General features: G+C 43.1%; 1 long non-coding RNA gene and 1 pseudogene across 1 annotated transcript in view; both read right to left on the bottom strand.

Moving 5' to 3' along the window:
- Positions 1-7,869: 7,869 nt before the first annotated feature.
- On the bottom strand, positions 7,870-8,695 carry LOC138847605 (spliceosome-associated protein CWC15 homolog pseudogene; annotated as a pseudogene).
- Positions 8,696-16,830: 8,135 nt separating this feature from the next.
- The window catches only part of LOC149119588 (uncharacterized), a 56,512-nt gene continuing 51,398 nt past the window's right edge, over positions 16,831-21,944 (bottom strand). Inside the window, exon 3 of the long non-coding RNA XR_016227638.1 lies at positions 16,831-17,026. This is a non-coding gene — a long non-coding RNA (uncharacterized LOC149119588). The remainder of the gene's footprint in view (positions 17,027-21,944) is intronic.

Below are 21,944 nucleotides of genomic sequence, written 5' to 3'. Positions count from 1 at the left end.
GCAGCAGTGATTGCTCAAGTAACTATATTCCTACTGCCTATGTGGGACACCCTGGCCCTACCCCAACTGTGCAGATATTTGGAGAGTGAGCCAGTGATTGGGAGCTCTCTTTCCCTCTCAAATAAAAAAAAAATTAAATGAATACATAGATATACTGAATAAAAAAAAAAACAGAAATAAAAGCCTATATACCACATGATTCCATTTCCACAAATTTCCGAAGAATGCTAACATTTTATACTGGCAGAAAGTAGATTATAAGTAGTGTTGTTTATTGTGTATCAATGAGACTTCAATAAAGCTGTAAAAATCCTTATAAAATTTATGGAATATGAATAAAGGTGTATTGAGAAATAAATTCATATTCTTAGAAGAGTATAAAGCATTTGTTTTGAAACAGACCAAAGGGTGCCAGCGCTGTGGTGTAGCGGGTAAAGCTGCTGCCTGCAGTGCCAGCTTCTCATATGGGCGCCGGTTTGAGACCCAGCTGCTCCACTTCCGATCCAGCTCTCTGCTTCAGTGTGGGAAAGCAATGGAAGATGGCCCAATTCCTTGGGCCCCTGCACCTGCATGGGAGACCCAGAAGAAGCTCCTGGCTCTTGGCTTCAGATCAGTCCAGCTTCTGCCATTGGGGCCATTTGGGGAGTGAACTAGTGGATGGAAGACCTCTCTCTCTCTCTCTCTGCCTCTCCTTCTCTCTCTGTGTAACTCTGACTTTCAAGTAATAAATAAATAAATCTTTAAAAAAAGAGAGACCAAAACCTGTCAAAAGCTGGAGAAATTAAAACATGATCTAAAATAAAAAATAAATCAGAAATAGCAATCAGTAGAACTTTGTAATAAAATTCATGAATCAATTCTAAAAATATTATTATATGTGAGCATCATTACACATAATAAAATGGAGACTCATTGTTGTAATAGAAGATAGAAGCAGGAACTCTATTAAATTATTAGAGAATATTAGGTCAAGTGTATGGTAAAACATTGGACAAATTTTTCTTTACATTTTTACTTATTTGACAAAAAGAGAGTAAGAGAGAGACAGAGAGAGATCTCCCATCCATTGGGTCAATCACCAAATGCCCACAAGGGCCAAGGCAGAGCCTTGAGAAGCCAAGAGCTAGGAACTCTATCCAAATCTCCCACATGGGTGGCAAGAACCTAACTACTTGAGCCATCACCACCGCATCCCAGGCTCTGTATTAACAGGAAGTTGGAGTCAGGAGCCACTGCCAAGAGTTGAACCCAGGGTACGCCAGTGTGGGGTGTGGGCATCTTAACTACTAGGCTAAATGCCTGCTGTCAGAAAAATCTTCTTTTTTTTAATGAAGAAATTCAGTGGGTCATATTTAAGGAGGAAAATGTAAAAGTTATTAAAATATTAAATAATATAGGCATCTACAGACAAGAATCCTTTTTAAAGATTTGTTTCTTTGAAAGGCAGAGAGAGAGAGAGAGAGAGAGAGAGAGAGAGAGAGAGAGAGAGTCTTCCATCCACTGGTTTATTCCCCAAATACCTGCAACAGCCAAATCTGGGCCAGGTTGAAGCCAGATGCCAGGGGCTCCATCAGGCCTCTCACATGGGTGACAGGGGCATAAGCACTGGGGCCATCTTCCACTGCCTTCCCAGGTGAATTAGCAGGGAGATAGATGAGAAGCAGAGCAGCTGGAACTCAAACTGGCATTCCAGTATGGAATGTGAGTGTCCTGAATGGTAGCTTAACCCATTGTTTCATAAGGCCTGCCCCCATGCAAACTTTCAAGAGAGATAATTTTATATCATTTTTTAAAGTTTCAGAACACAATAGATTTAAAAAAAAAAACCTAAGCAAAAACATAATCTTCTAGGTACTCTGCATCAGACAAGCATCATTCTAAACTTTTGCATATATTCACTCATTCAATCTTCAAAAACCCTTTTCATGTATGAAATGTATTACAGTTGAGACAACTAAGGCCTGGGAAGATTGAATAACTTGCCTGGCATCACCCAGCTTATAAAGTGGTGAATCTTGGATTCAAACACAGGCAATCTGGCTCTATAGCCTTTCCCCCTAACCACCACACCAAAAATGGAAAGCTGCTTTAGTTATTTTTGTAAAAGTCACATAACATTCATTTTAGAGTTGATAGAAATTATGTGAAAAGTAGAATGATATTCAATACCACTTATAAATATGCATGTAAATATCTTAAGATATAATTAATTTAAATTCAACAGTCTATTAAAAGAGAACTTGCTGTAACCCAATAGGTTACATCACAGCAATAAAAATAGTTAAATATTTAGAATCAATTAAGATGCCAGGGTACTTTTACAAGTTTGTGGAAATAGAATTAAAAGATAAGTTTATTTTGGTACAAAAAACTTTGAAGTTCAAGCACAGTGTTTTCATAATATGCATTTCATGTACTTTTTGAGGACCCCTCATATGCATAGATTTCAAAAATTTTTACACCAAAATGAACGCACCTTTTTTTTTTTTTTTTGACAGGCAGAGTGGACAGTGAGAGAGAGAGAGACAGAGAGAAAGGTCTTCCTTTGCCATTGCTTCACCCTCCAATGGCCGCCACGGCTGGTGCAGCCAGCGCACCGCGCTGATCCAAAGGCAGGAGCCAGGTGCTTCTCCTGGTCTCCCATGGGGTGCAGGGCCCAAACACTTGGGCCATCCTCCACTGCACTCCCGGGCCACAGCAGAGAGCTGGCCTGGAAGAGGGGCAACCGAGACAAAATCCGGCACCCCGACCGGGACTAGAACCCGGTGTGCCGACGCCACAAGGCGGAGGATTAGCCTATTGAGCCACGGCGCCGACCCGTGAATGCACCTTTTAAATCCATTTTCCATGAAGTTTTTTTGACGTACCCTTATATTGCATCCTTAGGTATGTGATCTTCACATTAGAAGTCAACAATACATTAGATAAACTCTACTCATTTCTTATGAAAGTACTTCAAAGGTTAGAAACATATGAACAGTTTCTTAGCAAGATAAAGAGGATTTATTTCAAATTAACAGTGGTCATTCTTAACAGTGAAAACTGAAAGGTATTCATGTTATATTTTAAATGAAGCAATGATTCTTAAGTGAAACCAGTGTACCCGTAGTTACTTGATATTATTTAGGGTGATTTATGGCAAAAATCACAAAACACATAAGAGAAATAAGAATTAGTACCAACAGGACCTGCAGTGTGGCCCAGCAGATTAAACTGCTGCTTGGGATGCCCCCATCCTATATTGGAACACTAGTTCAATTCCCAGCTGCTGCTTTTCTGATCCAACTCCCATTAATGCACCTAGGAGGCAGCCAATGATGGCCCAAGTGCTTGGGCCCCTGACACCCACATGGGAGATGTAGATGGCGCTCCTGGCTCCCAGCTCTCGCCTGCCCCAGCCCTGGTTGTTCCAGCCATTTGGAGAGTGAACCAGTGGATGGAGAATCATTCTCTGGCTTTCTTACCCTTTCTGTCACTCTGCCTTTCAAGTAAATAAATCTTAAAAAAAGAAAAGAGAAAAAGAATGAGTGTCATCAGATAGGATAAGATTACTGGATAGAATAATTCTTATTTTCAGATAATAATAGTCTACCTACAAAATCTAAGGGAATTCATGATTCCATTCAAAAAAGTTATGGGTGTAGGATAAGTATAGAGAAACTGATAAATCAGCAATGACTACTTGGGAAACATAATAGAAAAAATCACTTTCATAATAACAGTAAAATCTCTTGAAGGATGTTGGAATAACCTTAAATTGAAACATAGAGGGGCCGGTGCTGTGGCATAGTGGGTAAAGCCATCACCTGCAGTGTTGGCATCCCATATGGGCGCCAGTTCGAGTCCCAGCTGTTCCACTTCTGATACAGCTCTCTGCTGTAGCCTGGAAAGGCAGTAGAAGATGGCCCAAGTCCTTGGGCCCCTGCACCTGCATGGGAGACCCGGAAGAAGCTCCTAGCACCTGGCTTCGAATCAGCCCAGCTCTGGCCGTTGCAGCCATTTGGGGAGTGAACCAGTGGATGGAAGATGGAAGACCTCTTTCTCTCTGCCTCTCCTCTCTGTCTAACTCTGACTTTCAAATAAATAAATAAATAAATCTTTAAAAATAAGAAAGAGACATAGAGCAGCTACTTATAGAACATTACAGGGGCCCAGCATTGTGGTACAATGGGTTAAGGCACTGCTTGTGATGCCCGCGCCTTATGGGAGCACCAATTCAAGTCCCAGCTGTTCCAATTCTGATTCAGCTCCCTGCTAATACACTTGGGGAAGCAGTAGCAGATGGTCCAAGTGCTTGGGCCCCTGTCTCACATGTGGGAGACCCAGATGGAGTTCCAGGCTCCTGGCTTCCACCTGGCCCAGCCCTACCTGTTGCAGCCGTTCAAGGAGTGAACCAGTGGGTGAAAATTAACTTTCTCTCTCTCACTCTGCTTTTCAAACAAGTGAAAATAATTTTTTAAAAAGTCTTACAAAGTTAACAAGAAAGAAAAATGAAGATATGTGGAGAAAAATACTATGCTTTGGGGTAGGAAATTTGAATATGGTTAAGCTATCACTTCCTCCCCAAATCAAATTGCAGGCTTAACATAATATGAATAAAAGCCCAATTTTTATTCATATTTTTATTCAATTTGAAAGGAGAACTTAACAAAATGATTTTGAAGCATCTGGAAATGTAAAATGTAAAAATAGTTTTAAAATATTAAAAAAGTTAATGAGCAAACTCACCTTCCCCATATTTTAAAGTTATAATAATTGTAGCAGTGTGGTAATAACATAAAAAGAAATTGCAGATCCATGAAAGAAAGAACAGACTCGAGTGTGTATGGTTTGTGTGTGTGTGTGTGTGTGTGTGTATGTGTCTATAAAGGCAGCGTTAAAAGCTGGTTACGAGGACTGCAGATTTTTTTGATGATTATGGAGTAACAAGGTGCAGAATTACCCTCTTACCTTAAACAACTGAAAAACGAGAAAACAAACTGATGAAACAATAGCAATCAATTTTAGTATATGTGCTGCCGAAGTGAACACAATACAATAGCATTCAGATACTGATCAATAAACAAGCAGGACTATGATTCCTGTGGAAAAGGAAGAGAGAGCTGAGCGCCATGATTGTCCCAGATTACTGACTAGTAGTAGTTTCGATGCTTGAGAAGAGAGGGACTCTAAAGACAGTCTGATGGTCTCACAGTTGAAAAGACCAAGATTGAAGTTCAAGGAGGCTAACGAGTGTGGAGCAGCATCTTGAAGATAAGGGGATGCGCAAAGAGGGAGCTCTGATTTCCTGCAGAGGGGTCAACTTTAGTGTTTGGTTGAGTACTGATCTTCTAATGAGTGAGAAAAAATTAGTCAAATTTGGGGGAAGAATCATTGGAAATCAGAAGGCCAAATAATTCCCAGATATTATCAAGGACTGGAAATAATTTGTATTTCTTCCAGCCAGAGTGAAAAGCCCTTGTGACAGGAGGAGCGCATTGGGTAGAGACCTTAGGAGGGTATCGCTTTAGTAGTAAGGCTAAATTAACCCTAGACTAAACATTGTTCTAGATCTGCACTAACAAACTTAAAAACAGCTTCAAAAAGCTACAGATGACTCCAAGGAACTTAATGGTATGCCAGAACAAAATCTAATACTATTTAAAGGAATGCCAAACAAACCAAAAAATCCACCACTCAACAAAGTAAAATTCAAACTGTACAACATCCAATCAACACTTCTCAGGCATACATGGAAGCAAGAAAATAAGACCCATAACTAGGAGAAAAGTCACTCATTAGAAATGAAACCAGAAATGAGCAAAGATGATGGAATTAGGAAATAGTAATATTCTGTTTTTAAAGATATTTATTTATTTATTTGTAAGTCAGAGTTACAGAGAGAGACAGAAACATACACACACACACAGACAGAGAAAGAGAGAGAGAGAGAATCTTCTATTTGCTGGTTCACTCCCCAAATGGCCACAACCGCTGGAGCTAAGCTGATCCGAAGCCAGAAGCCAGGAGCTTCTTCTGGGTCTCCTACACGGGTGCAGGGGCCCAAGCATTTGGACTATCTTCCTCTGATTTCTCAGGGACATTGGCAGGGAGCTGGATCAGGAATGGGGCAGCCTGGACTTGAACTGCGGCACGCATATGGAATGCCAGCACCACAGACTGTGGCTTTACCAGCTACGCCACAAGACTGGCCCTGAAACAGTAATATTAAAACCACTAATATAAATATATCCATATGTTTAAGAAGGAAGAGGAAAACATTAACATGATAAGGAAAGAGGAAGATATTAAAAAGGCCAAAAAACATATTGAATAGAATTAATAAATTAGACATTGCAGAAGAAAACTTCAGTGAACACGAAACACATAAAAAATAGTTGAGTTCGCCGTGGCTCAATAGGCTAATCCTCCACCTGTGGCGCCGGCACACCAGGTTCTAGTCCCGGTCGGGGCGCCAGATTCTGTCCCGGTTTCCCCTCTTCCAGGCCAGCTCTCTGCTGTGGCCCAAGTGCTTGGGCCCTGCACCCTCGTGGGAGACCAGGAGAAGCACCTGGCTCCTGGCTTCAGATCAGCGTGGTGCACCGGCCACAGCGGCCATTGGAGGGTGAACCAACGGTAAATGAAGACCTTTCTCTCTGTCTCTCTCACTGTCCACTCTGCCTGTAAAAAAAAATAATAATTGATCTAATCAAAAGTTACAATTTTGTCCTTCAAAAAAGGTGGTTAAGAAAATTAAAAGACAGGGGTGAGTGTTTGGCAAAATTGTTACATAACAATATGTTTAACAATATTCATTCAATTACACCCTTAACATTATACTCTGTAAATTATACCTCAATTAAGCTAATTTTTTAAAAAATGAGGGACAGGTATTTAGCTTAGCAATTAATATGCCAGTTGGCACATCTGCATCCCACATCAGTACCTGGGTTTCAGTCACAGTTCCATTCCCAAGCCCAGCTTCCTGCTAACGCAGACCCTGGGAAGCAACAGATAATGTCTCCAGTGGTTGAGTCTCTGCCACCCACATGGAAAACCTAGAGTGGTTCCAGGCTCTCAGCTTCCACTTGGCCCAGCCCGTTATTGTGAGCATCTGGGGAGTCAACTAGTGGATGGGAGCTCTCTCTGCCTCTGAAATAAATAAATAAATAAATAAAATTTTAAATATATATTTAAAATTTAATGACAATCTATTCTTGAATAAACTCTCAAAGTAACCAAACTGCAGGGCATTCTATAAGACACTGATCTAAAATATTAAAAAACTGGGGTTGGCACTGTGGCATAGTGGGTGAAGCTGCTGCCTGCAGTGCCGGCATCCCGTATGGGTGCTGGTTTGAGTCCCAGCTGCTCCCCTTCTGATCCAGCACTCTGTTGTGGCCTGGGAAAGCAGTAGAAGATGTCCCAGGTCCTTGGGACCCTGCACCTGCATGGGAGACCCAGAAGAAATTCCTGGCTTCTGACTTCGGCTTGGCTCAGCTCTGGCTGTTGCAGCGATTTGGGGAGTAAACCAGCAGATGGAAGACTTCTCTCTCTCTCTGCCTCTGCCTCTACCTCTCTGTAACTCTGCCTTTCAGATAAATAGATAAATCTTAAATAAGTAAATAAATAAAATACTAAAAAACTGTCAGCATCATTAAAGACAAAAGAAAAGGTGACTAAAGGGCCATGATATCTAAATACAGTGTGTAATCCTTGATTTCATTCTATCTTGGGAAAAATAAAGCTACAGAAGACATAATGGGAACAATTGGGGAAATTTGAATATGGACTGGTTATTACATAACAGTGTTGTAGGAAGACAAGTATTTTGTTCACTCACAAAGAATGCCCTTGTTTTGGGGGGACACGATGTACAATTTTGGGTAATTTTTTTTTGATCCTTAACATTTGAGTCTTTAATTAAGCACATAAAACTGTACTACTTAATATATTTCTCCATAAACTTCTTGTGAAATTCAGATCGCAGTGTATCATTTACAAATCTTTTTGTCTTTCTTTTGATCATCTACACCTTTTGCACAGTTCTTGAAGACAACATCATCATCCCACCTTCTTTTAACTTTGAAGTTGGCCCGAGGCTGGGATGGGCCAGTGAGATTAAGCAGAGGATTTCCACTCAGAATGTTTTCCATTCGGATCCTCTCTTCTTCAGCTTTTTGTTCTTGTTCCTTCCTGGCCTGCTCTTCAGCTCGCTCTTTTTTAATTTTTTCCAGTTCTGCAAGAAGAGCTGCAGTGTCATCATCATCACTCTCCTCTTCAAAATCTTCATCTTCCTCGTCTGTTAGAGGATCATCTGCGTCAAGGTTGGCAGCAGGAATCTGGTCTAACCGAGGCTTCTTGGATACTGAAGAGGAAGTTGTATGTTCCCGGGTTGGACGATCCCTATTTTTCTCTCTGGCAGCAGCTCTCTCTCTCTCTTCCAGCTCTCTCCTGAAGTCCCGGTTACGAACCTCTTCAGGGGCATCCTGAGTAGTTTGCCTATATTTTATCTTTGTATGGGAAGGTAAGTCTCGGCTGGAATACTGCTTTGAGAGTTGGCTCAGATCACCTTCCCCTTTTCCTCTTCCACCTCTTGCAGGTTCAAAAGTTGGTCTGGCTGCTGTCATCATCTTTGACGCTAGGAAGACGTCTGATACTACACTCACGGAAAATCATACAGACGCCATTGTGCTTGATAGCTCCCAGAAACCTCCCAATTTTGGGTAATATTAAAAGTATCAAAATGAGGCCGGTGCCGTGGCTCAATAGGCTAATCCTCCACCTTGCGGCGCCGGCACACCGGGTTCTAGTCCCGGTCAGGGGGCCGGATTCTGTCCCGGTTGCCCCTCTTCCAGGCCAGCTCTCTGCTATGGCCAGGGAGTGCAGTGGAGGATGGCCCAGGTGCTTGGGCCCTGCACCCCATGGGAGACCAGGAAAAGCACCTGGCTCCTGGCTCCTGCCATCGGATCAGCGCGGTGTGCCGGCTGCAGCGGCGGCCATTGGAGGGTGAACCAACGGCAAAGGAAGACCTTTCTCTCTGTCTCTCTCTCTCACTGTCCACTCTGCCTGTCAAAAATAAAAAAAATAAAAAAATTAAAAAAAAAAATAAAAAAATAAAAATAAAAGTATCAAAATGACTATATCTATGATGTGGTTCAGGAAAACAAAACAAAGAAACATATAAATACACAGAGAATAAAATGTTAGAAGAAATATGCCAAAATATTAACAATTCATGAAGGGTAAATGGTGTGTTAAATCAAAACTCTTTTTTAAAGATTTTTTTTTAATTTTTAAAATTATATTGGAAAGGCAGAGAGACACAGAGAGACAGATGGTCAGACAGAGATCTTCCATCTGCTAGTTTACTTCCCACATGCCTGCACAACAGCTGGGTCCATCCAGGTACCCCCAGGTGGCTGGCAGGGACCCAAGTACTAGAACCATCACCTGCTGCTTCCCAGGATCTGTCAGGAGCCAGAGCTGGGAATCAAACCCAGGTACTCTGATATGAGTGCAGGCATCCCAAGTGGCATCTTAACCATGACAGCAAAAACCCACTCCCTAAACCAAAATTTTTGAGACAAAGAATCTCTGAAATGCAAGGGTTAATTGAGCCCTTACAGATGCTAACCAGGGAAAAAGAAAGGAACTGCAAGCTCAAGCAGTTACCAGTAGCAGGGCTAGGCAGAAGTTTGGAAGTGTGTGCCAGATCTAAAATGCCAGAAAGTTTGGGGGAAAGAATGCATAAATTAGATACATCCAACCTATATTGGCTATGGATAAGAGGGAGGAATTACATACAGTGGGGAAGGCTTAGGGTTAAGAGGGAAGTCTATAAGGAGAAGTAATTGTTGCCTCTGAGTTGATTGAAGCTGCAAGCAAATGCATGGCACCTTGACCTTGAATGTAACATATTCTTTTGTTCTCTTTAGCTCCTAGCTTGTTACTGATTAGCCTCCCCTCCAGCTCTTCTCCATTCTGTACCTCTGACTTTTTAAATCAAATTTAGGATAGCTCAGAATATTTTTCTTCTCAATGGGTGTTGTTTGTGTTATTCTTTTAATTGTTCTGTAATTTTGAATTTTTTTAAATGAAATATGGGAAGACAAGTATTAACATAAAGCAATCTTGGTTTAAGACTATAAGATGGCTTACTGTAAATTTCAAATGAGACATTTTAAAGAATAATGATGCATATTCAGTGATATTGCTTGTTATTTTTATTAGAAATATTAATCAACTTCTAGGGAGCAAAAATGTTTTTGTACCATTATCAAACAAATAAACAAAAAAAGAATTTTAGGGCCAGGCATTTGGTGCAGCTGTTAAGACAATGCTTAGGACACTTATATCCCATGTCCCAGTGCCTGGGTTCAATTCCCAGCTCCAGCTCCCAATTCCAGCTTCCTGCCAATGCAGATCCTGTGAGCCAGTAGGTGACAGCTCAAGTACATGGGTCTCTGCCACCCACGTGAGAGATTTGCTTTGAGTTCCAGGCTCCTGGCTTTAACCTGGCCCAACCCTGGTTGTTGTAAGCATTTAGAAGGAGTGGACCAGCAGATGGAAGATATTCTCTCTCTCTCTCTTTCTTTCTTTCTTTTTTTTTTTTTTTTTTTTGACGGGCAGAGTGGACAGTGAGAGAGAGAGAAACAGAGAGAAAGGTCTTCCTTTGCCGCTGGTTTACCCTCCAATGGCCGCCGCGGCCGGTGCACTGCGGCCAGCGCATCGCGCTGCCAGCACACCACGCTGATCCGATGGCAGGAGCCAGGTACTTATCCTGGTCTCCCATGGGGTGCAGGGCCCAAGCACTTGGGCCATCCTCCACTGCACTCCCTGGCCACAGCAGAGAGCTGGCCTGGAAGGGGGGCAACCGGGACAGAATCCAGCGCCCTGACCGGGACTAGAACCCGGTGTGCTGGCGCCGCAAGGCGGAGGATTAGCCTAGTGAGCCGCGGTGCCGGCCTCTCTCTCTCTCTCTCTCAAATGAATAAAATAAATTTTTAAATGTTTTAAATTTTAAATATGAAAAATTCAATGGAAGAAGACATGCATTATTCAATGTATTGAATAGGAAAACCACTAAACCTACACATCCTACCTGAATATTAATTATAAAAGCTCACCGTGAAAATTTAAACCATAAAAATGGAATATCAGTTGACCAAATATACTCTAAGTGGAGAACTTTCAAAGTATAAAGGAAATTGAAGACAGAAGAAAAAGATGAATAAATCTGATGAAGAAATTGAGAGTATTAAAGCCATAAAATTAGACAGCAACTATTTTTAAACAAATGTGACAAATGATGACTTGTCATATTCATCTCCAATATGTAAAAATGACATGTTTTATATGAAATATTCTATGATTAATGGAAAATAAGTTAAGAACACAGTTATAAAACAAGAATAAAAATTAACAACAAACATAAAACATAAGATTATATTTAACCTTGAATGTAATCAAAGAAATGTGAACAAAATACTATAATTCCTAGTTCCATGGAATCAACGTCATCAACTTTAAAAAGTAGGTAATTCCATTATTGCTGAGAAAAATGGGGAATCTGTACCTTCTATTTTGGTGGGAATGTAAATTGGTACAATCTTTCTGAATAACAACTGGGGAACATTTATTTAGAACCTTAAAACATCCATATTCTAGTATGGCAGTCTAAGGGATAATTAGAGAGGCTGACCAAGAATTTTGTGCTAAGTAAATCTTTGTTAATATCATGTAAAATAATGAATATATGGAAATAGCAAAAATGTTCTAAAATTAGGGACTGGTTAAATACATTCAAGGAAATAATATGATACAGCCATTAAAAATTACAATATGGTGCTTTTTTTAAAGACTGAGAATATATATATATTAGAGGAAAGAGATTGGAGTTAAAAATTCTATATCCAGAAAAAATTCAACTATTTAAAAGTATGTGTTTAGAGGCCGGCGCCGCGGCTCACTAGGCTAATCTTCCGCCTAGCGGCGCCGGCACACCGGGTTCTAGTCCCGGTCGGGGCACCGGATTCTGTCCCGGTTGCCCCTCTTCCAGGCCAGCTCTCTGCTGTGGCCAGGGAGTGCAGTGGAGGATGGCCCAGGTGCTTGGGCCCTGCACCCCATGGGAGACCAGGAAAAGCACCTGGCTCCTGGCTCCTGCCATCGGATCAGCGCGGTGCGCCGGCCGCAGCGCGCCGGCCGCGGCGGCCATTGGAGGGTGAACCAACGGCAAAGGAAGACCTTTCTCTCTGTCTCTCTCTCACTGTCCACTCTGCCTGTCAAAAAAAAAAATAAATAAATAAATAAATAAATAAATAAATAAATAAATAAAAGTATGTGTTTAGAAAAGGGCTTGGAACCACCACTTGGAATGCCTGTACCCCATATTACAGTGCCAGTCAAGTCTGATCCAGCTTCCTGCTAATGCACACGGCAAGCAATGGATAATGGCCCAAGTGCTTGAGTTCCTGCAATCACGTCCATGGATGGAACTCCAGGCTCCTGGCTTTGATTTTTCCCTGGCCTGGCTGTTGCAGCCATTTGGGAAGTGGACCAGCTGATGGAAAATTTTCTCTGTCTCTGTCTCTGTCTCTCTCTCTCTCTCTGTGTGTGTGTGTCTCCCTGTCACTTTGCCTTTTAAATAAATACATAAATAGACCTTTAAGAAATATGAAGAAAAGGGCTTAAAGGAAATCATTCACAGAGGTTATCTCTGGGTGAGCGCATTTTAATTGATACTCATTTTCCCCTTCCATCTTTATAAATTGATATTTCCTTCAGAATCCATATCTTACTTGACATCAGACTGCTCCTTTACCAGGTTTCCTCTTCTTGCTCCCAAATTCAAAAGCCTCTTGTTTTGTTTCCCCATTCCTTCTCTGAAAATTCCCCGCCTTATGCTTTAACAATGAGTGTGGTCATATATTTCAAGTTCCTGTTTTCTTAATAGAGGTGCTTAAAACTCAGTTGTGCAGGCACAGGGGGATCACAGAACAGAAAACTGCAAGTCATGCAACTTGGGCATGCGCAGAAGAAAATAAAAACCTAACCTGCAGAATCAAGGAAACAGGAACGCGACTAGAACTTAAATGCTGGAAAACTTTCAGAAGAGAGGGCTCCATCGACCCAGGGAGATATATGGGTGCTGGAACCCATCTTACTAAACTTTAATCATAAATGGCCTGGTTCAAAGCCCTTCCATCCACATCTTGTCTCAACAGTGGCTCCTGCATACCAGTTTCTCCCACTTAACTCACAGAAACCTGTCCCAGACCCCCAGTCAGAGAGACAGATTTGAACTCTGCCTCCTGTCTGCTTTGCTGGTCAGCCTCTCAGATAAAACCTATGTCTCACCCCCGCCAACAGACTGATGTCACAAATTGCTCTTAGTGTACATTGGCAGCAAACCTGCCTTGTTGCTTATATTTGGAACACTGACAACAAACATTACAGTAGTCACCCTACAGCCACAATTATATTGTTCTAATTCTTGTATCTTATTATCTGTAGTTAATCTCTTTGCCCAATTTATAGGTTGAACTTTATCATAGGCATGTCTGTATAGGAAAAGAAAATATATAGGGTTCAGTAGTATCTGTGGTTTCTGACTTCCACTGGGAGTCTTGGAATATATCCCCACCCCACCCCCCGCCCCCCGCAGATAAGGGAGCATTACTGCATTAATAAGGACGAAGGGTGGTCTCAGGTGGAGGAGGGAAGACCCGTTCTTAAATCGTGATTCTGGATTGACTCTAGGACCATCTTACCCAATTTGTCCCATTTAGGATTCCCTCCTGCAGTACCTGTGTCCAAGAGTCCCTCACCTACAGAACACTGCTAGGGCTGGGGGAACGGAGGCAGAGGATATATACAGATATTTTGAGGTAACCCATGCAATGTAGAGACAACTGTGATTATCTGAACTTCTTTCCTATTGAACTGAAATTGAAGTCTTCTAAATGCAATATTGCTTTCCCTCACCACTGTCAGGCCAGCTAAGAGTGGTTGTGTTCCTCGCCTACAAATACCTGAAGATAGCCGCATAGGTTCTCTCCCTCCTCCCTGTGTCTTCTCACCCCAACCATTCTTCCTGTGTCACAGTTTTCAGATCCTTCAAGATCATGGTCATCCTCGCTGTGCTACTCAAAACGTGGTCTGTGGACCGGCAGTATCGGTATCACCTGATACTTACAGCAATCTAGAATTTCAAACTCCACTCCATTTTCACATGCTCTTCAGACGGCTTGTTGAATGTTAAACATTAATGTTTAAGAAGTAACTGGATTCCAAGAAGATACATTTTTGTTTGTTAGCCTTTTATTTAACAAGTTCTCCCTAGATTGAAGGATAGTCCGATATTCTTGTGATACACTAAATGATTATTGGAGCTTCTGATATAGTCCCTCACCATGGAAACTAATATTTATGGAGTTGGTTGCTTTATGCAAGCCTCTGTTGTCAGTTACTGTTAAGCGGAAAACACATGTAATCACTGCAAAGGTCTAGGAGCTTCAGACTCCAGTGGAAGAGTTGTCATAAGATGTAAATGATAAACTGACAAAAGGACTATATAGGCAATGACATCTATTGAGGCTTAGAGGACAAAGAAATCATCTGAGAACAGGATGGCTTCTGAGGAGTGGGCTTGCATCTGGACTTGTAAGGATTAAGTGCTCAAAGTAGGAGCCAACTCATCTCTGCCTGGATATGATCATGGCAGGTTTGAGAGGCAATGTGCTCTGGGACAAGGGTTCTCAAACTGTAAGGAGTGTTAATGGGCCTAAGTATCTTAATCTTTATTCCAGGTTCTTGCCCCTATAAAGCCAAGAATTCAAAGCAGACGCATACATATAGTGCCCAAGTGAGGGCAAGGTTTATTTAAAAGTGAGAGAGTGAACATACATTCACAGATGAGTGTGGGCAACCCCATGTAGAGAGATACCAGTCATGAGTGGGCCAGAGAGCTGCCTATGGCAGGGGCAGGGGGGCAAGGAGGATCCCCAGGCAAGACCAAGGGCAAAAGGAAGGGCCTCTCCCATGTTACCAGTCTTTTTTGAGATAGGGCATGGAGTCTGGTTGCAGTTTCATGTGAGTGAGGCTTTCTGGGATTTTCAGGGCACCTCCACAGGGAGGTTAACTTCCATGTGGCCATACATACCATGGTGTCTCCTCCTTCTTGGTCTTGGATGAAACACAGGTGCATCATGGGAAAGTGGGAGTCTTAGATTGACAGGTAAGGGGATGGAGTTATGATGCAGAGCGGGTAGAAATTCCAGCTCATCTATCCCTCCCTATCCAACTCTGCCTGGTTTCCCCAGGAGAAGGAGCAGCAGCATCTCTGAGGTTTGTTAAAACACAAATCTGAGATTTCTGAGATTTCCTGAATTTCTCATCCAGTAGGTCTGACGCGTACCTGAGACTGCATTTCTAATAAGTTCCCTGGTTACGCTGATACTGCTGATCTGGGGACCACATTTTGAAGAAGCATTGCTTTTGAGGAAATGATACAGGTCTTGGAGCCAGTTTGGGTTGTATCACTTATTCAGACGGTTAGGAAATCTTTCTTCTTGAGATTTCTCTTTGAAAAATGGATGATTATATGAGGTTACTTAGAAAAGTTGGGGAAATGGGATTCAAAGATGAGCTTATTTTGGTACAATAATTATTTTGAAACCCATGCATATGAGAGGTCTTCAGAAAGTACATGGAAAATGCATATTAGGAAAAAGTTATGCATGGATTTCAAAATTTCTTGTCAACAAAATAACCTTATTTTTAAATTCCATTTTCAAGAACTTCTTGAAGTACCATTGTAATAGCTATCTTACATATTTTCTAGACTAATGAAATTAAGATCAATGAAAACCCCTTAGGGCATGGCCTGGTGCACTGATTGCTAGAGCTCCAAAGCTTAATTTAGCTTCCATTCTCTCTCTTAAAGTAATTCTACTTGACAACATGAATCGCAACATATTTGGGAGCAGTCTTTTGGTGTGAAGATCACATTGAAGTGGACACAGGGCCATTCTGGAGAACCTGGAGTGAACCTTCCACATACTGGCACATACTGCAAAGTGTCTTTTGTGTGACTGTGCTGGCCTGTCTTTGACTCTGATGACTATTCACGTTGCCTGGCAATGGGTCAAAACAAAGACATCTGAAGGCTTAGAGAGCCCAGTGCCATTCCAGGTACACTGCCTAAAGGAATGATTTGAGAAATGTAAACTAGAACTGACATTCTACCAAGGAAAGATAAAAATATATTTCTAATTTATTAGAACGGAAAATTCCAAGTTAACTCCTTCAAGCTTTTCATTTTTGAAGAAATTCAAGAAAATTTGTGTGAGAAAACTTCAAAGACTTTATGGAAAAATTGAATTAAAAGATAAGCACAGTTTGGTGCAAAAAGTTTTGAAATCTATGCATACTTTTCTTCATAATACATATTTTGTCCCAACTTATTTATTTATTTATTGACAGGCAGAGTTAGACAGTGAGAGAGAGAAAGAGGCAGAGAGAAAGGTCTTCCTTCCATTGGTTCACCCCCCAAGTGGCCGCTACGGCTGGTGTGCTGTGCCGATCCAAAGCCAGGAGCCAGGGGCTTCCTCCTGGTCTCCCATGCAGGTGCAGGGCCCAAGCACTTGGGTCATCCTCCACTGCACTCCCGGGCCACAGCAGAGAGCTGGACTGGAAGAGGAGCAACCGGGACAGAACCTGGCACCCCAACTGGGACTAGAACCCGGTGTGCCGGCGCCGCAGGCGGAGGATTAGCCTAGTGAGTCATGGTGCCGGCCCCTAACTTATTTTTTAAATATTTATTTATTTTATTTGAAAGGCAGAATTTCAGAGAGAGAGAGGGAGAGACATGGAGAGAGAAAGAGAGGTTTTCCATCCGCTGGTTCACTCCCCAGATGGCCGCAATGGCTGGAGCTGGGCTGATCCGAAGCCAGGAGCCAGGAGCTTCTTCTGGATCTCCCACGCAGGTGCAGGGGCCCAAGTGCTTGGATCATCTGCTGCTGCTTTCCCAGGCCATAGCAGAGAACTGGATCAGAAGGGGAGAAGACGAGCCTTGAACCAGCACCCATATGGGATAGCAGTACTGCAGGCAGTGGCTTTAGCTGCTATGCCACAGTGCCAGCTCCATGGCCAACTTATTGAAGATCCCCTCTATATTTGGAAGACTACAAATGCAGACTTTCCCCTTTCTCTAATAGGGGTTCTATAATTTAAACACAAAGTCCATCATATCTTCCTTTGTGATATCCAGATGAATAAAGGAAATTGATGGACTTACTTTATGCCACCATTAGGCCTTGACTCCACCATGGGAATGTGTTTATTAGATTCTAGCTGGTAGCTAATTGATCACACAGTAAACTTCTGATGGTTAAGGCACAGAGCAGGTGTGTTTTGGTTGATGTGGGGGAAAGAAAGGATCATTCTGGAACAGCCTGCATTGCCCAGTTGAGTTTGGGGTATTTAGGGACCATCTGCTGCATGGTGGGGATCTGGGGGAAGGACATCAAGCAGGAAAATGAGCTAGAAAAGGAGACAAATTTCTCCTACTCTGCAATTTGACTTGAGGTTTGTAAAGTAGACTTAGGGTCTGTCCGTGTTGTTTCTTTACCCTCAAAAAGTGAACTTTAACCGAGAAAACATGTCACCTCCCAGATTATGTGTCTTTACTGGCTCCACTGGTTGCCTGCTGGATCGAATTTAAACTGCCTGTTTCAAGAGCAGCCAGCATCCCTTCACTCCAGTGGTGCATTGTATAAATAGCCATCATGGGCAATTAGTGTCTCTGATTCTCTTCTTTCTAAATAATGTGGTTGAGGGTTGTTTAATATATTTCAGTTTTTCTCTCCCCAAATCATGTCAAGTAAATTATGTTTTCTTATGCCTTGCAAAGTTCATGCATATATCACTTCTCCCATGATTAAAAAGGATAAGATGATTAAAAAAAGGGGATATGAACTAACTACTCAGTAACATTTTATGAGCGTAAGACTGTTTGGGTCAGAAATTTCCTTTGGAAAATTTTTTCTATTTTTCTTTAAGAGAAGACATTTTCTTTTTATATGGTGAATTGTAAGTTACCATGTAACAGTAAATGGGAGTTTGGGTTGCTTATTATTCCTGCCTTTGTTGCCCACCCACACAACCAATGTCACACACATTTGCTGCTCTGAGTCCCTTGAAGATTCATAAACCCGCACTTGTATAAGTATAATAGCATAGCAAGAAGTCTGTCTGAAAATCAAGGGAGAGAACACACGCAACTTGTTGACGGGCCTAGCGCTCCAGCGCCATGGGTTCTCAAGGACTTTGCAATTTCTGAGGCTCAATGTCAGAGGCAAGGCTGACTGAGGAGGAAGAGGGCTCTATCAGCGTTCAGGGTGGGCGCACTTCACCTAAGTCCCAGGGTACCGTGGCAGTGACCGCCTCCCGGAGCTTGGCAGGGCACCTAGGAACCAGCTGTGCAGGCATGTGCAGGGTAGTTCACCACCACTGGTGGAAAGAAGGCAAAATGGCTCAAATGTTGCACCACATCAATGGTCTCAAAAGGCTGTGCTTGGAGACCCCTCAGTTGCTTAGTCAGCACGCCAAGCCACCACACACACTGCAGCTTCTTTCCCTAATGCCCATGGCCCTCTTGGGGCTGCTGTTTCAGCGCATCAGCTTCCCCCTGGACTCCTTGACTTGATCTGGTCACGTAAACATGGGTAGACCTCAACCAGTGCCTGGCAGGAACCGGCGGAGAACCCTCCTGGTCCCTTTCCCACTCCCTGAGGCGGAACACCTCTGAGATACACTCTCTGCAGTCTCCAGAGGCTTCCAAGAAGACTGGCCCTCCTTTGCCCGCATTCGCCATCTCATCAAACCCTGTACTGGTTTCTTCTCCTCCCCTGTCTCGCTTACTACTTTCTGTGCTGTTGCTTCCTGCCATTTCTCATCAAATCTTTGTCTCAGTGCTTGCTGCCGAGGGACTGCAATCTAAGTGCTAGAACGCGGGATGAACAGTGTTGTGGCTGCGCCCATCAGCTGAGACCCAAAATGCCATGTTGAGCTGAGGCTTTATTTCATGCTGGCTGATGGTGAGCATTTGATCAGAATCCTGTACTAGAGGAATACTCTGGAAACCGAGGAGAATGCATTAGCGCAGTGGTTCTCAAAGCGTGGCCTCCAGACCATGACTGTAAGAATTATCTGGGGCCGGCACCGCGGCTCACTAGGCTAATCCTCCGCCTTGCGGCGCCGGCACACCGGGTTCTAGTCCCGGTCAGGGCGCCGGATTCTGTCCCGGTTGCCCCTCTTCCAGTCCAGTTCTCTGCTGTGGCCCGGGAGTGCAGTGGAGGATGGCCCAAGTGCTTGGGCCCTGCACCCCATGGGAGACCAGGAGAAGCACCTGACTCCTGGCTTCGGATCAGTGCGGCGCACCGGCCGCATCGCACCGGCCATAGCGGCCACTTGAGGGGTGAACCAATAGAAGGAAGACCTTTCTCTCTGTCTCGCTCTCTCACTGTCTAAACTCTGCCTGTCAAAAAAAAAAAAAAAAAAAAAAAAAGAATTATCTGGGAACATTTTAGTAATGATAATTCTTCTCTTTACCCCAGACCTACTAAATCAAATAATGTGGGAGTGGAGCCCAGAAACCTGTGTTGTAACAAACATTCCAGGTGATTCTGATGCCCCCTCTAAAGTTTGAGAGCCACTGGATTAGAGGGTGCAGAAGAGCTGGCAGCATGGAGATGAGGTTATAAGAGGGGTCTTACAAAAGTTCATGGAGGCAGCAGGCATTTGGTGCAGTAGATAAGACGCCACTTGAAATACCCGCATCTTACATCAGAGTACCTGGATTCAAGGCCCAGCTGTGCTTCTGATTCCAGCTTCCTGCTGTATACGCTCTGGGAGCAGCGGGTGATGGCTCAAGCACCTGGGTCCCTGTCACACTGAAGAGTCCAGAATTGAGTTCAGGGCTCTTGGCTTTGGCCTGGTCCAGCCTTGGCCAGTGTGGGCATTTGGGAAGTGAATCAACAGATGAAAGATTGTTCTCTCTCTCTCTTCTCTCTCTCTCTCTGCCTCTCTATAGCTCTGCCTTTCAAATAAATAAAATAAATATTTTTTAAAGTTCGTGGAAAGTGTGTATTATGAAAAAGTTATGCACGCATTTCAAAACATTTCTGTACTCAAATAAACTTATCTTTTCATTCTATTTTCTATGACCTTTAAAAAAAGATTTATTTACTTACTTGAAAGGCAGAGTTACAGAGAGGCAGAGGCAGAAAATGGGGGGGGGGTGGTCTTCCATCTGCTGGTTCACTCCCCCAATGGACTCAATGGCTGGAGCTGCACCTATCCAAAGCCAGGAGCCAAGAGCCTCTTCCAAGAGCACTTGGGCCATCTCTACCATTTTCCCAGGCCATAGCAGAGAGTTGGATTGGAAGTGGAGCAGCGGGACTCGAACCAGCGCCCATAGGGGATGCTGTCACTGCAGGTGGCTTTACCGGCTATGCCATGGCGCTGGCTCCTCTATAAAATTTTATACGAGGAGCTGTGGTGAGAAACTGCAAAGTCCTGAGCTATCACTGCACATTTCCATTTTCTTCATTCTCTTAGCCTTGAGCTGTGCTCTGCAAGCGAAGTATACTTAATAAATATTCTGGCTTGTGGTCTTCCATCTCATTGTGAAGCAAGTGGAAGCAGTAGCTAGAGCGACAGGGATGGGGAGGAGTGGGGTGAGGAGGAACCCGCATGCTGAGATGATTTCATCCACAGGAAGTTCGGCCACCACTGACCACATCGTATTTCGAGCACTGTCCCTTTCCCCACACCAGGGACAAAGCCTCCTCCTAAGAAAGCAGAGCACGGACCCACTCTGATGCCTTCTTTTGAACAAACAACAGCTTACTCCTCTTTAGAAATCCAGATCTCGTGGCTTATGCCTAGAGAGCCTGAGAAACATTGTAAATCTGAGAATGAAATCTCCATAAAGCGGGCAATAAAAGTTTTTTGAGCAGAAATTACTTCCTGGGAAAAGGGAACATTTTGTGTGTGGACAGGGGACGGGGTAGAATATGGGAAGAGAGATAAGAGATCTCCTAAGAAGTGGCCTGCCATCCCAAATTAGTTTGAGAACTAATCCGTAGTATTATTATTTGCTGTTGTTTGACAACCTTTACTTTTTCTTTTTCTTTTTGCAGTCGGCTTGACCAGGGTCTTTCTAAATCATGAGTTTCAGAATCCCATAATTATGCCCCTCAATCTTGTCCAATAGCATCCCAGACTCTCAGCGCCTGCTTGTGGGACTGTGAGAACTCAAAGTCCCCCAAGAGTCCCCAGGGCTGGGGTGGGTGAGGGAGACGTGGTTGGCAGCAGTCTATCCCACTGGGGCACCAGCTCCAGGAACAACAAGGCCTTTGACTGAGGCCTTCACAGGAAACTGGATGACATTCTCTGGGCCAAAAGGAGCAATTGGAAAGGTAGTTTTGTGGGTTGCTTTCTGAGCCAGAGTTGAAACTAGGCTGCAGAAAATCTGAAAGAAACCTGGCAGAGGAGGAAAAGGCTCTCCCTGCGCCAGGAACTGCTCAAACCCACGACCAATCACACAGAGCTGGAGTGGTGAGGAAATATTCCTGACTGGCAAAGATGGTTCTGCCGTCTAGTGATTTACCATAAGTGATGGCAGCCAGCTCCCTGCTTGGTGGAATGTGGCCTGTTGGAGGAGAGCGTGGCTGGAATGATTGCTGTATTATTTACTTTTGAGCAGAAAAAAAAAAAAGTATGCCTTTTCAAGAGGAATTGCAGAAAAAAAAAATCTTTTATGATGGCAAAACCTTCAAAGGGCACTGAGTTATTTCTATGCCATAGAAGATTAATATGAAAATAAAGATGTACATGTACAAGAATTTCCTAGGCATATGGATAGTTTTCATCAACAAAGAAATAATTAGATAGAAGAG

Source organism: Oryctolagus cuniculus, chromosome X (assembly GCF_051225735.1).
Source record: "Oryctolagus cuniculus isolate XC-2025 breed Fujian yellow rabbit chromosome X, ASM5122573v1, whole genome shotgun sequence".
In the NCBI taxonomy this organism is placed as follows: domain Eukaryota; kingdom Metazoa; phylum Chordata; class Mammalia; order Lagomorpha; family Leporidae; genus Oryctolagus; species Oryctolagus cuniculus.
Note: the sequence above shows the minus strand (reverse complement) of the source record. Positions and strands in the feature narration are given on the sequence as shown.